Source organism: Salvelinus namaycush, chromosome 13, assembly GCF_016432855.1.
Source record: "Salvelinus namaycush isolate Seneca chromosome 13, SaNama_1.0, whole genome shotgun sequence".
Classification (NCBI taxonomy): domain Eukaryota; kingdom Metazoa; phylum Chordata; class Actinopteri; order Salmoniformes; family Salmonidae; genus Salvelinus; species Salvelinus namaycush.
In genome coordinates, this window is record NC_052319.1 from 28,728,674 (window position 1) to 28,741,559 (window position 12,886).

The window sequence follows — 12,886 nt, forward strand, 5'->3', positions numbered from 1 at the left end:
TGCCCCTGGCGTTGATGGCCATGAGAGCCTCGCCAGGTGCAGGCACCCATCTCTCTCCTCATGAGATAATGACGGGTAGAGTCATGCCTGGTCCACCAAGGGAGGGAGGTCATATGCCCGCCCTTGATGTACAACAAATTGTAATGTCTGAATATGTGAGAAAACTGACGGAACTTTCTGCAGCTCTCTCCAAACAGATTCACAAGGTCCAAGAGGGGGAGCTGACGGGAGATCCGCCGCCGTTGAAGGTAAAGGTTGGTGACTGGGTGAGGGTTAAGGTCCACAAGAGAAAGTGGCAGGAACCCAGGTGGACTGGACCGTACGAAGTGAAGGAGGTTACTTCACACTCAGTCCAGGTCAAAGGTAAATCAGGCGCACCTTGGCACCACCTTACACATTGCACACCAGCCCCAACGCCTTCCAGAACTCTGACTGAAGTCAGGGCCGATTTGGCCAATCTCAATTCGACTCCAAACAAACAAACCTTAGTTGGTGAAAATGGGACGTCAGCCCCAGTTTCCACGAACTAAGGCTACTCAACTAGGACCGGGATATCTCACTCCCTGGGAAAGAATGGGAATTTCAGGTCCCTTGTTTGTTATTTTCATAATCATTACTGGAGTGTCCCTAGGAACTTTCACATGGCTTATACAACAGCTCACACATCCACCCCTCTCACATCATACAACTACTAATGTCACGTCTAACATTACCCTCGATCTCACCAGTCCCACTATACACAAACGTAGCACTACAACCACAGACCAACCATGCACTCCAACAAAGGTCAGAAGCACCACCTTATGTGTACCCTCTAATGCAACCACCACCATTACACTGACTTGGGGGGTATTGGGAAAAGCTAGGAATGGCCTGGGAGGGCATGCTTTGGAGTACACCAGATTTAACTGGTATATGACAAAAGGGGGGTTTCAGGAGTGGTCATGGAAGAGCCTGGTCGCTGAGACTGGTCCTGACTGGTCCAGTTATTCATCAGGGCAAGCAGTTCTTATCTGGCGACAAAGATTGTCACTGACTAGGACTAAATTGCGTAATTGGGGTTTATCACTAATTATCCGACCAGGTACTGGGACGGGTTGTCAGGATTTTATACTAGCACCACAGGTAGAGTCTAGCAAGGATCTACTCTACTGGCCATTAAAAATCTGCATTACACAGCAGGCTCAGCCCTCTGCTATTTCTGACCGGTTTACTGTTTTAACATCTAAGGGGAAGGGTGATTGGGGTCCTATTAATATGGTCACCACTCCTACCACCCCTGATGATACCATTCTTACTGCCACCGGAATCTCAGGGTTCTCTAACAATTGGCTCCTATTGACCGAACAAGCAGCTAACATGACCCTGCAAAGCTGCGTCGTTTGCATGGGAGCTAGGCCATTGCTCCGCATAGTCCCAGCCGCTATTAGCGGAGACTGTCTAATGCCCCTTATGGACGAAGACAACCCACCTGAGAAGTGTTCACAGTGGGACGCTGTTTATCCGGTAGTCACCACGGTGGTCAAGAAACCGATATTCTCCTCCAGTGTGGCTAGAGCTAACTTCACATGCATAACCATGACAGGTGGAGGGACATTGTTGGGTAAGCTCCCTGTTAGTTGGTGCTTGTACACTCACATGCTCACGGCAATCTTTAAACCAGTGTCTAGAGCTGATGTGTGGTGGTGGTGTGGGGGAACTAGTCTGTTGGACAGACTTCCCCACAATGCCACTGGTACCTGTGCACTTGTAACTCTTTTGTTGCCCATCTCTGTGTACCCCATAGGCGTCCAAGATCTCCTCACCCGTATACAAGCCCTGGGTCCTGAATATTGGCCTATCAGGACCAAGCGCACGGTGGGCCCTTCTGCTGGGGACCCAACTTACATTGATGCAATTGGCGTCCCCAGGGGGGTACCAGATGAGTATAAATTGGTTGACCAAGTAGCCGCGGGTTTTGAATCATCATTTTGCTGGTGGTGTACAGTTAATAAAAATGTGGACAGAATTAACTACATTCATTTTAATGTCCAGAAACTGGGCAATTGGACTCAACAAGGCTTCGAGGCGGTCCATGGACAATTGGCAGCCACATCCCTGATGGCATTTCAAAATAGAATCGCGGTTGATATGTTATTGGCTGAACGGGGGGTGGTCTGTGCAATGTTTGGTGAGCAGTGTTGTACTTTCATTCCCAATAACACAGCTACGGATGGGAGTCTGACTGTAGCATTGGAGGGACTTCGTACCCTTAATGGTAAGATGAAACGGCATTCTGGAGTGGACACTTCTATGTGGGACTCATGGATGGATGCTTTTGGTAAATATAAGACGTTGGTTTCCTCTATCCTAGTATCTATTTCCGTTTTTGCGGGCATTCTTGTACTTTGTGGATGCTGTTGCATTCCATGTGCGCGCACGCTTGCTAGCCGTGTTATCACTGCCGCCATAGACCCTAATCAGGAAAGGGCCCAAATGTTCCCATTGCTTGATGATGGGGAAGCTGGACCTGTCTATCTATTTGAGGACTAAGAAACTTTTATGTCACGTCTCTTGTGAGACGTGAAGAGGGGGAATTAAAAATTTGTCTTCTGACAAATTTTATCCCATAGCTTTGTCTTTTTAACTTTTATGTCACGTCTCTTGTGAGACGTGAAGAGGGGGAATCAAAATTTGTCTTCTGACAAATTTTAACTAGTTTATTCACGTCTATAAGACGTGAAGAGGGGGATTTGTAAGAAATTGTAATAGATACTGGAAACTTGTAATAACAACTTCTCAACATAAGCTATCTTTTATACAAAATACACACACCCCCGTTTTCCCTTGGACATATGCTGGTCTCATTAGACACCAACCACAGACACACACAACTCCCCTCCCCCATGACAACCACAGACACACACAACTCCCCTCTCCCATGAACAGGCCCCTGTTAAAACAACCCCACACACACTAGACTCAAGGTTGGAGCACAAGACAAAGAACTATGTTAACTTCTTTGGGATATAGGGGGTGCTGTTTCGCATTAGCATCATTTGCTCTACAGATTAAACTGCCTAGTACTCAATTCTTGCTCGTACAATATGCATATTATTGTTATTATTGGATAGAAAACACTCTCTAGTTTCTATAGCCGTTTGAATTATGTCTCTGAGTGGTACAGAACTCATTCTACAGCAATTTCCCTGCCAGGGAGTGAGATTTCAGAAATCTTGGCCCCAGGTCCCAGGTCGGTTGTAAAGTCCCTGTAAATGCTATGGAGAAACAAACACTGCCTACGTCTTCCTCTGGACGTCAGTACGTGGTGACGCTTTGAATGGAGTCGATTGCGCAATCAGGGGCTGCATAAATGGGCAAAGACCGGAAGGAGCGTCCTTTCGTTCCGTGCGCGCGACGCAAGAAGGAGGTCGGACTGGTCTCTTTCCAAGCCTTGGTTTAGCCACTTATATATCACCGGTCATGTTTTTACTCGTTATAGGTGTTAAAAACATCATAAGGTAGTTAATTTAAACCGTTGTATAGCAATTTATATCCGTTTAGTGCGATTTTGAGGTATTTTCTTTGTGGTACACTTTGAAGCCCCGGGCACGTTTCCAGTACCGGTCGAACGTTAGTGGACATTTCGACGGACAAGAGGACATCTTTCGACCAAAAGACGATTAGACCCAAGAAAGGATACATTGCCCAAGATTCTGACGGAAGATCACCTCATAGTAAGAAATATTTAAGATGATAAATCGTTGTTCTGTCGAAAAATTTTAAACGCATATTCCGCCATTTTGTTTGGTATAGCTTCGCTTGGCGAACCCTGTATTGCACAGTAAGGATAATTTTAGAAATGTAATTCAGCGATTGCATTAAGAACTAATTTGTCTTTCGATAGCTGTCCAACTTATATTTTTTTAGTCAAGTTTATGAATAGTTTTTCATGAGACAAGATCAATGTCAAATATGGCGCCCGACATTTTCAGGCTAGTTTTGCTAGTATTGTCATTGTATAACCACGGTTTTTTATGGCTAAATATGCACATTTTCGAACAAACTCTATATGTATGTTGTAATATGATGTTACAGGAGTGTCATCGGAAGAATTCTGAGAAGGTTAGTGAAAAAATTAATATATTTTGGCGATGATTACGTTATCGCTCTCTTTGGCTTGAATCGATGCTCTGGTAACGTTTGCACATGTGGTATGCTAATATAACGATTTGTTGTGTTTTCGCTGTAAAACACTTAGAACATCTGAAATATTGTCTGAATTCACAAGATCTGTGTCTTTCCATTGCTGTGAGCAGTGTATTTTTAAGAAATGTTTTATGATTAGTAATTAGGTAATACACGTTGCTCTGTGTATTTATTCTAGTCGAGTTGTGATGGTGGGTGCAATTGTAAACTATGATTTATACCTGAAATATGCACATTTTTCTAACAAAACCTATCCTATACAATAAATATGTTATCAGACTGTCATCTGATGAGGTTTTTTCTTGGTTAGTGGCTATCAATATCTTTATTTGGCCGAATTGGTGATAGCTACTGGTGGAGAGAAAAAATGGTGGACAAAGAAAAATGGTGTCTTTTGCTAACGTGGTTAGCTAATAGATTTACATATTTTGTCTTCCCTGTAAAACATTTTAAAAATCTGAAATGGTGGCTTTATTCACAAGATCTGTATCTTTCATTTGGTGTCTTGGACTTGTGATTTAATGATATTTAGATGCTACTATTTAATTGTGACGCTATGCTAGCGATGCTAATCAGTGGGGGGGGGTTGGGGGTGCTTGTCAAGTGGGACGCTAGCGTCCCAACTATCCCAGAGAAGTTAAGAGCCAATGGAACGTCGACACCAGGCCTGAACAGGACTACCCACGACCCAGATCGACCAATCAGAAGGCCAGACTACCAGATCAACCTACTTCATTCAATGCATATATAAGCTGTACAAATATGTTTAGCGGCCTCTTCTTCCGACGATTCCTTACGAGTCAGACAGAACGGGCCCGTGCTGCACGCTTTGCCAGATATTTTTACACTTGAATAAAACTGCCTTATTATACAATTATACACCTCGTCCTATGTCTCAACTTGATCTTCTGTCTCTAGTAACTGTTTTACTAACACATCAAATTCATACTTCTTTCTCCACTTTAAACAGAAGTAGACATTTCTTTTATCTTTTAAATGCATATCCCGCTCATCTCCGGTTAATTCCGGAACCTCCTTTGAGGATTTACTACTCATGTTTAGTAAAACCTTGTGGTTTCTATGCTTATTCTCAAACTCACTCTATGTGTATCTATTTCTATGATCTATGTATGTGCTTTTTCATTAGTCCAATTACTATAGCTGCTCTCCTGCCTGACTACGTGTGTGGTCTCTTTAATCTCTTAGTCAATTGCTACCGACCTTTCCTAATGTGTATCTCTCCTTTTCGTTAGTTTACATAGGTAGTGGCCACAGATAGTTTGGTAGTAGCCCCTAATACCTCGCGTCATTTACGGACCCTCTAATATATTCTTGATCGAGTTTACAATTAGATCCCAATATTCTTTAGTTTCGTTTGGTAATGCAGATACCCGGTGTCATTACCCCCTTCTACTGCTGCCTAGGTGGCTCTACACCCAATTCCTACCTTCCATTTGCATAGAATACTTCGTTCCCTTTAAAACTTTTCTCTACACAAAATTCTAAAGATAGGTCACCAGGTAAGAATGCCCTATGGGAATTTAAAATCAACACCTAAACTACACAAAAACAATCAAATATATTTCTGAATGTAGCCCAAGCGTCAATTCCCCAAATTCGTGAATAAAGATTTACTGACCTTCTCGTAGACTGGGAAAAGCAATGTAGGTTGGATCTCGTTACCACCTCTGTCATGTACCAGTTCACCCCTGGCCTGAAATAAACCCTCAATTCAGAGGTCAGGTCTTTGTCTTACGGATCCTGGATCCGCCCGTGCACGTTTTTCAGCAGTTCCTTGGGACGACAGAGGCAGGTATTGAGATCCGGCTCGAAGGACCAATTGATAAGAGAATTATGTTCTCAAGGTACATAACCCAATTTAATTATATTACTCAGTCTGCAAACCAGAATTTGTAAGATCCTGATCGAATGAAACAGACGGAGGCCCAGCTAAAATAGTCAAAAAGGTTTATTCACGGGAACGTTCTAAAGTCAAGAACACAAAACAATTCATTTTATACTGACTTCTCACGCACTCACACAACCATACGCACACACATTCACACAAACAGACGCACACAATGTCCTGCTACGCACACACTGTCTCACAAGGGTTTTTCTTTATTTTTACTATTTACTATATTTGTATAATAATAGTGAAGACATCAAAACCATGAAATAACACATATGGAATCATGTATTAACCAAAAAAAGTGTTAAACAAATCAAAATATATTTTATATTTGAGATTCTTCAAAGTAGCCACCCTTTGCCTTGATGACAGCTTTGCACACTCTTGACCTTCTCTCAACCAGCTTCATGAGGTAATCACCTGGAATGAATTTCAAATAACTGGTTTGCCTTGATAAAAGTGAATTTGTTAATTTTCTTAATGCGTTTGAGCCAATCAGTTGGGTGGTGACAAGGTAGGGGTGGTATACAGAAGATAGCCATATTTGGTAAAAGACCAAGTCCATATTATGGCAGGAACAGCTCAAATAAGCAAAGAGAAACGACAGTCCATCATTACTTAAAGACATGAAGGTCAGTCAATCCGAAAAATGTCAGGAACTTTGAAAGTTTCTTCAAGTGCAGTCGCAAAAACCATCAATTGCTATGATGACATTGGCGCTAATGAGGACCGCCACAGGAAAGGAACACCTAGAGTTATCTTTGCTGCAGAGGATAAGTTCATTACAGTTACCAGCCTCAGAAATTGCCGCCCAAATAAAAGCTTCACATAGTTCAAGTAACAGACCCATCTTAACATCAACTGTTCAGAGTAGACTGCGTGAATCAGGCCTTCATGGTTGAATTGCTGCAAAGAAATCACTACTAAAGGACATCAATAAGAAGAAGAGACTTGCTTGGGCCAATAAACACAAGCAATAGACATTAGACAGGTGGAAATCTGTCCTTTGGTCTGATAAGTCCAAATTTGAGATTTTTGGTTCCAACCGCTGTGTCTTTGTGAGACGCAGAGTAGGTGAATGGATAATCTCTGTATATGTGGTTCCCACCGTGAAGCATGGAGGAGGTGTGATGATGTGGGGGTGCATTGCTGATGACAATGTTTGTGATTTGTTTAGAATTCAAGGCACACTTAACCAGCATGGCTACCACAGCATTCTGCAGCGATACGCCATCCCATCTGATGTGCACTTAGTGGGACTATCATTTGTTTTTCAACAGGACAATGACCCAACACACATCTAGGCTGTGTAAGGGCTATTTGACCAAGAAGGAGTGATGGAGTGCTGCATCAGATGACCTGGCTTCCACAATCACCTGACCTCAACCCAATTGAGATGGTTTGTGATGAGTTGGACTGCAGAGTGAAGGAAAAGCAGCCAACAAGTGCTCAGCATATGTGGGAACTCCTTCAAGACTGTTCTAAAAGCATTCCAGGTGAAGCTGGTTAAGAGAATTTCAAGAGTGCAAAGCTGTCATCAAGGCAAAGTGTGGCTACTTTGAAGAATCTAAAATCTAAAATATATTTGGATTTGTTTAACACTTTTTTGTTTGATACGTGATTCCATATGTGTTATTTCATAGTTTTGATGTCTTCACTATTATTCTACAATTTAGAAAATGGTAAAAATAAAGAAAAACCCTTGAATGAGTAGGTGTGTTCAAACTGTTGACTGGTACTGTATATACAGTGCCTTAGGAAAGTATTCAGACCCCTTTACTTTTTCCATAATATGTGTTCCGTTACAGCCTAATTTTTTAATCCTCAGCAATCTACACACAATACCCCATAATGAAAAAGTGAAAACAGGTTTTTATACATTTTTGCAAATGTATTAAAAATAAAAAACAGATATACCTTACCATAAGTATTTAGACCCTTTGCTATGAGACTCGAAATTGAGCTCAGGTGCATCCTGTTTCCATTGATCATCCTTGAGATGTTTATACAACTTGATTGGAGTCCATCTGTGGTAAATTCAGTTGATTGGACATGATTTGGAAAGGCACACAGCTGTCTATATAAGGTCCCACAGTTGACAGTGCATGTCAGAGCAAAAACCAAGCCATGTGGTCGAAGGAATTTTCCGTAGACAGGATTGTGTCGAGGCACAGATCTGGGAAAGGGTACCAAAAAATGTCTGCCGCATTGAAGGTCTCCAAGAACACAGTGGCCTCCATCATTCTTAAATGGAAGATGTTTAGAACCACCAAGACTCCTCCTAGTGCTGGCCGCCCGGCCAAACTGAGCAATCTGGGGAGAAGGGCCTTGGTCAGGGAGGTGACCAAGAACCCGATGCTCACTCTGACAGAGCTCCAGAGTTCCTCTGTGGAGATGGAAGAAACTTCCAGAAGGACAACCATCTCTGCATCTCTCCACCAATCAGACCTTTATGAGTAGAGTGGCCAAACGGAAGCCACTCTTCAGTAAAAGGCACATGACAGCCCGCTTTGAGTTTTCCAAAATGCACCGAAAGAGTCTAAGACCATGAGAAACAAGATTCTCTTGTCTGATGAAACCAAGATGGAACTCTTTGGCCTGAATGCCAATCGTCACGTCTGGAGGAAACCTGGCACCATCCCTACGGTGAAGCGTGGTGGTGGTGGCAGCATCATGCTGTGGGGATATTTTTCAGTGGCAGGGACTGTGAGACTTGTCAGGATTGAGGTGAAAGATGAAGGGAGCAAAGTCCAGAGAGATCCTTGATGAAAACCTGCTCCAGAGCGCTTAGAACCTCAAACTGGGATGAAGATTCCCCTTCCAACAGATCAACCACCCTAAGCACACAGCCAAGACAACGCAGGAGTGGCTTCGGGACAAGTCTCTGAATATCCTCGAGTGGCCCAGCCTGAGCCTGGACTTGAACCCGACCGACCATCTCTGGAGAGGCTTGAAAATAGCTGTGCACTAACGCTCCCCATCCAACCTGTCAGAGCTTGAGAGGATCTGCAGAGAAGAATGGGAGAAAGTCCCCAAATACAGGAGTGCCAAGCTTGTAGCATCATACCCAAGAAGACTCAAGGCTGTAAATGCTGCCAAAGGTGCTTCAACAAAGTACTGAGTAAAGGGTCTGAATACTTATGTAAATTAAATGTTTCTGGGTTTATTTATTTATAAATTAGCAAACATTTCTAAAAACCAGTTTTTGCTTTGTCATTATGAAGTTTTGTGTGTAGATTGATGAGGGGTAAAAAACAATTGAATCAATTTTAGAATAAGGCTGTAACCTAACAAAATTTGAAAAAAGTCAAGGTGTCTGAATGCTTCCCAAAGGCACTGCTTTCCGAAGGTTTCCATCATTTTAAAGTAGTCAACTGGGTGGGGATTCCTATGAGTTGGGAGGAATCAGCCAATGAAGAAAATGTTGTACTTTAAAATGTAGATAGCATGGGCAACGCCATTGAGGCTGTCACATATGCTATAATGGCACAGATACAAAGATGAGTCCTCTATCTATCTCTGTGTAAAATACACAGAGTAAAAAGTGTGACAACCAACCCTGGTCTCCCCTACCAATCATTTTCAAGTCAGCCATTAAAGGTATATTGTAATTACTTCGCCACCATGGCCTATTTATTGCCTTACCTCCCTTATCTTACCTCATTTGCACACACTGTATATAGACTTTTTCTACTGTATTATTGACTGTATGTTTGTTTATTCCATGTGTAACTCTATGTTGCTGTATGTGTCGAACTGCTTTGCTTTATCTTGGCCAGGTCGCAGTTGTAAATGAGAACTTGTTCTCAACTAGCCTACCTGGTTAAATAAAGGTGAAATAAAACAAAATAAAAAGAGAGACTATAAGGTTTTCAGATCACTGTGAAAATCTTAACTGAAATGGTTTTCACCGTCTTTCAGGATCACATTCTCTGTGGGCTTTTGCAACATACATCATAGGAGATACGCCTTTCCCGGAATATACTGTTGTTTTGATGCTGGATGATATTGAAGTTGGTTACTACGAGAGACAGTGTGTTTACAGGGGACACAATGCCCAAGACGAAAAAGAGATGGGGATTGTTCTGGACATTGCTTCTGTGTTTGGAGCAATGTACTTCAGCATGAAAGGCAGATCATATGATTAAAACAACGCTTTAATTTCACCGAAGGTATTCATGTACAGCAGAGAATGGCTGGCTGTGAGATGTTGGACAATGATAAACTGGTCCTAACTCTGTCCAGAAGCACTTTTAATAAGACTGTTGCAGATGGGATGTGCTATAATATGACTCAGAATACATACTATACTGGAAACCCACAGTTAGCATGGGATGAGGTGAAGCTAGAATATGTGAAAATGCTTTATGCACACGTTTACCTTCCCCTTTGCATAAAAACATTGAAGATTTTCCTGGAGAGAGAAAAGAACATTGTGATGCGTAAAGTGCGACCCAGAGTCAGGCTCATAAAGAAAGCGAAGTCTGGAGGGCTCCAGGTGAGCTGTCTGGCGTTTGGTTTCTACCCACGACACATCAACGTGACCCTGCTGAGAGATGGCCAGCCAATAGCAGAAAAGGAGCTGACAGGTGGGCAGCTACTGCCCCATGGAGATGGGACGTACCAGCTGAGGAAGAGTCTAGAGATCATTGCAGAGGATCTGAGAGAGAGACACAACTATACCTGCACTGTCTCCCACCTCAGTCTGGACAACAAGCTGGATGCCAGCTGGGTACCTGAGCCAGGCAGAGACAGAGTCGGCCTAGTTGTGCTTTCAGTTCCACTGACTATGATGGTGGCGATAACTATTCTGCTAAGCTTTGTTGTTTGTGTCAGGAAGAGGAGACACTAGCTCTGAGACATTGTCACAGCTTGCCAAAGTCAATGCCCAAGTGACTGAGCAAATTAGCCTATCTTCACACATATCCTACCAAACCCACATTGCTTTGGACCCATGTCCTTTTTTTATCACCTTATTTTTGATGTAACCACAGCCCCCCTTTCTTTATGTGCTTATTGAATCATTTGTATGGATGATTGTAAAACAGATACTGTATGATATGTATGTTCTGAATGTTTCAGTATGTCTTTTAATGAACTTGTTTTAAATGGTGCAGAGCACATTTACAGGTGTGTTCATGTATGGGAGCTGTGATTTTGGGACCGAGTGTGCTATTGAGCTATGTTTTGGCAGCCCTTCCTCTCTGCCAGGTTCTGACCCCTTTTAATCTTCCTTAGTGCTTCCTCTCTTCCTGGAAATGTAAAGACATTTTTGACATTTCCATATATTCTGAACACTCGTGTCAGCGGTGTCCATCCATGGTCAGAGGGGAGGCCCATTTAGGCCATTTGCTCTATTACAGTTACAGTATATTGAACATTTAGGTAGGTAAAGTTACAGATACTGCTATCCTTTTATCACACAGTTGTCAAAGAATGATGCCTCTCAATATCAAATCCAATCAATTTGTATTTGTCACGTGCCAAATACAACAGGTGTATTTACAAGCCTTTAACCAACAATGCAGTTTTAAGAAAAAAAATAATATATATATTTGAAATATAACAAATAATTAAGGAGCAACGATAAAATAACAGTAGCGAGGCTGTTCTACATACAGGGGGTTCCAGCAAAGAGGGCTCCTGTACAGAGTCAATGGTTAGTCGAGCACTGGTTAATCGAGGTAATTGAGGTAATATGTACATGTAGGTAGAGGTATAGTGACTATGCATAGATAATAAACAGAGAGTAGCAGCAGCATAAAAATGGGGGGTGGGGTGAGGACAATGCAAATAGTCCGGGTAGAAATTTGATTAAATGTTCAAGAGTCTTATGGCTTGGGGGTAGAAGCTGTTAGAAAGCCTTTTTGACTCAGACAGTCTATGACTAGGGTGGCTGGGGTCCTTGGCAATTTTTTGGGCTTTCCTCTGACACCGTCTGTTATAGAGGTCCTGGATGGCAGGAAGCTTGGCCCAGGCGATCAATCAATCAATCAAGTTTATTTTATATAGCCCTTCGTACATCAGCTAATATCTCGAAGTGCTGTACAGAAACCCAGCCTAAAATCCCAAACAGCTAGTAATGCAGGTGTAGAAGCACGGTGGCTAGGAAAAACTCCCTAGAAAGGCCAAAACCTAGGAAGAAACCTAGAGAGGAACCAGGCTATGAGGGGTGGCCAGTCCTCTTCTGGCTGTGCCGGGTGGAGATTATAACAGAACTATGCCAAGATGTTCAAAAATGTTCATAAGTGACAAGCATGGTCAAATAATCATCATGAATAATTTTCAGTTGGCTTTTCATAGCCGATCATTAAGAGTTGAAAAACAACAGGTCTGGGACAGGTGGCGGTTCCATAACCGCAGGCAGAACAGTTGAAACTGGAATAGCAGCAAGGCCAGGCGGACTGGGGACAGCAAGGAGTCACCACGCCCGGTAGTCCCGACGTATGGTCCTAGGGCTCAGGTCCTCCGAGAGAAAGAAAGAGAGAAGGAGAAAATTAGAGAGAGCCAAGATTTTCAAAATGTTCATAAATGACAAGCATGGTCAAATAATAATCAGGAATAAATCTGTTGGCTTTTCATAGCTGATCATTAAGAGTTGAAAACAGCAGGTCTGGGACAGGTAGGGGTTCCGTAACCGCAGGCAGAACAGTTGAAACTGGAATAGCAGCAAGGCCAGGCGGACTGGGGACAGCAAGGAGTCATCATGCCCGGTAGTCCTGACGTATGGTCCTAGGGCTCAGGTTCTCAGAGAGAGAGAAAGAAAGAGAGAACGAGAGAATTAGA

At 42.8% G+C, this 12,886-nt stretch overlaps 1 pseudogene; it reads left to right on the forward strand.

Moving 5' to 3' along the window:
- The first annotated feature begins 1,452 nt into the window (after positions 1-1,452).
- Positions 1,453-11,088, forward strand: LOC120058073 (annotated as a pseudogene).
- The last annotated feature ends 1,798 nt before the right edge of the window (positions 11,089-12,886 follow it).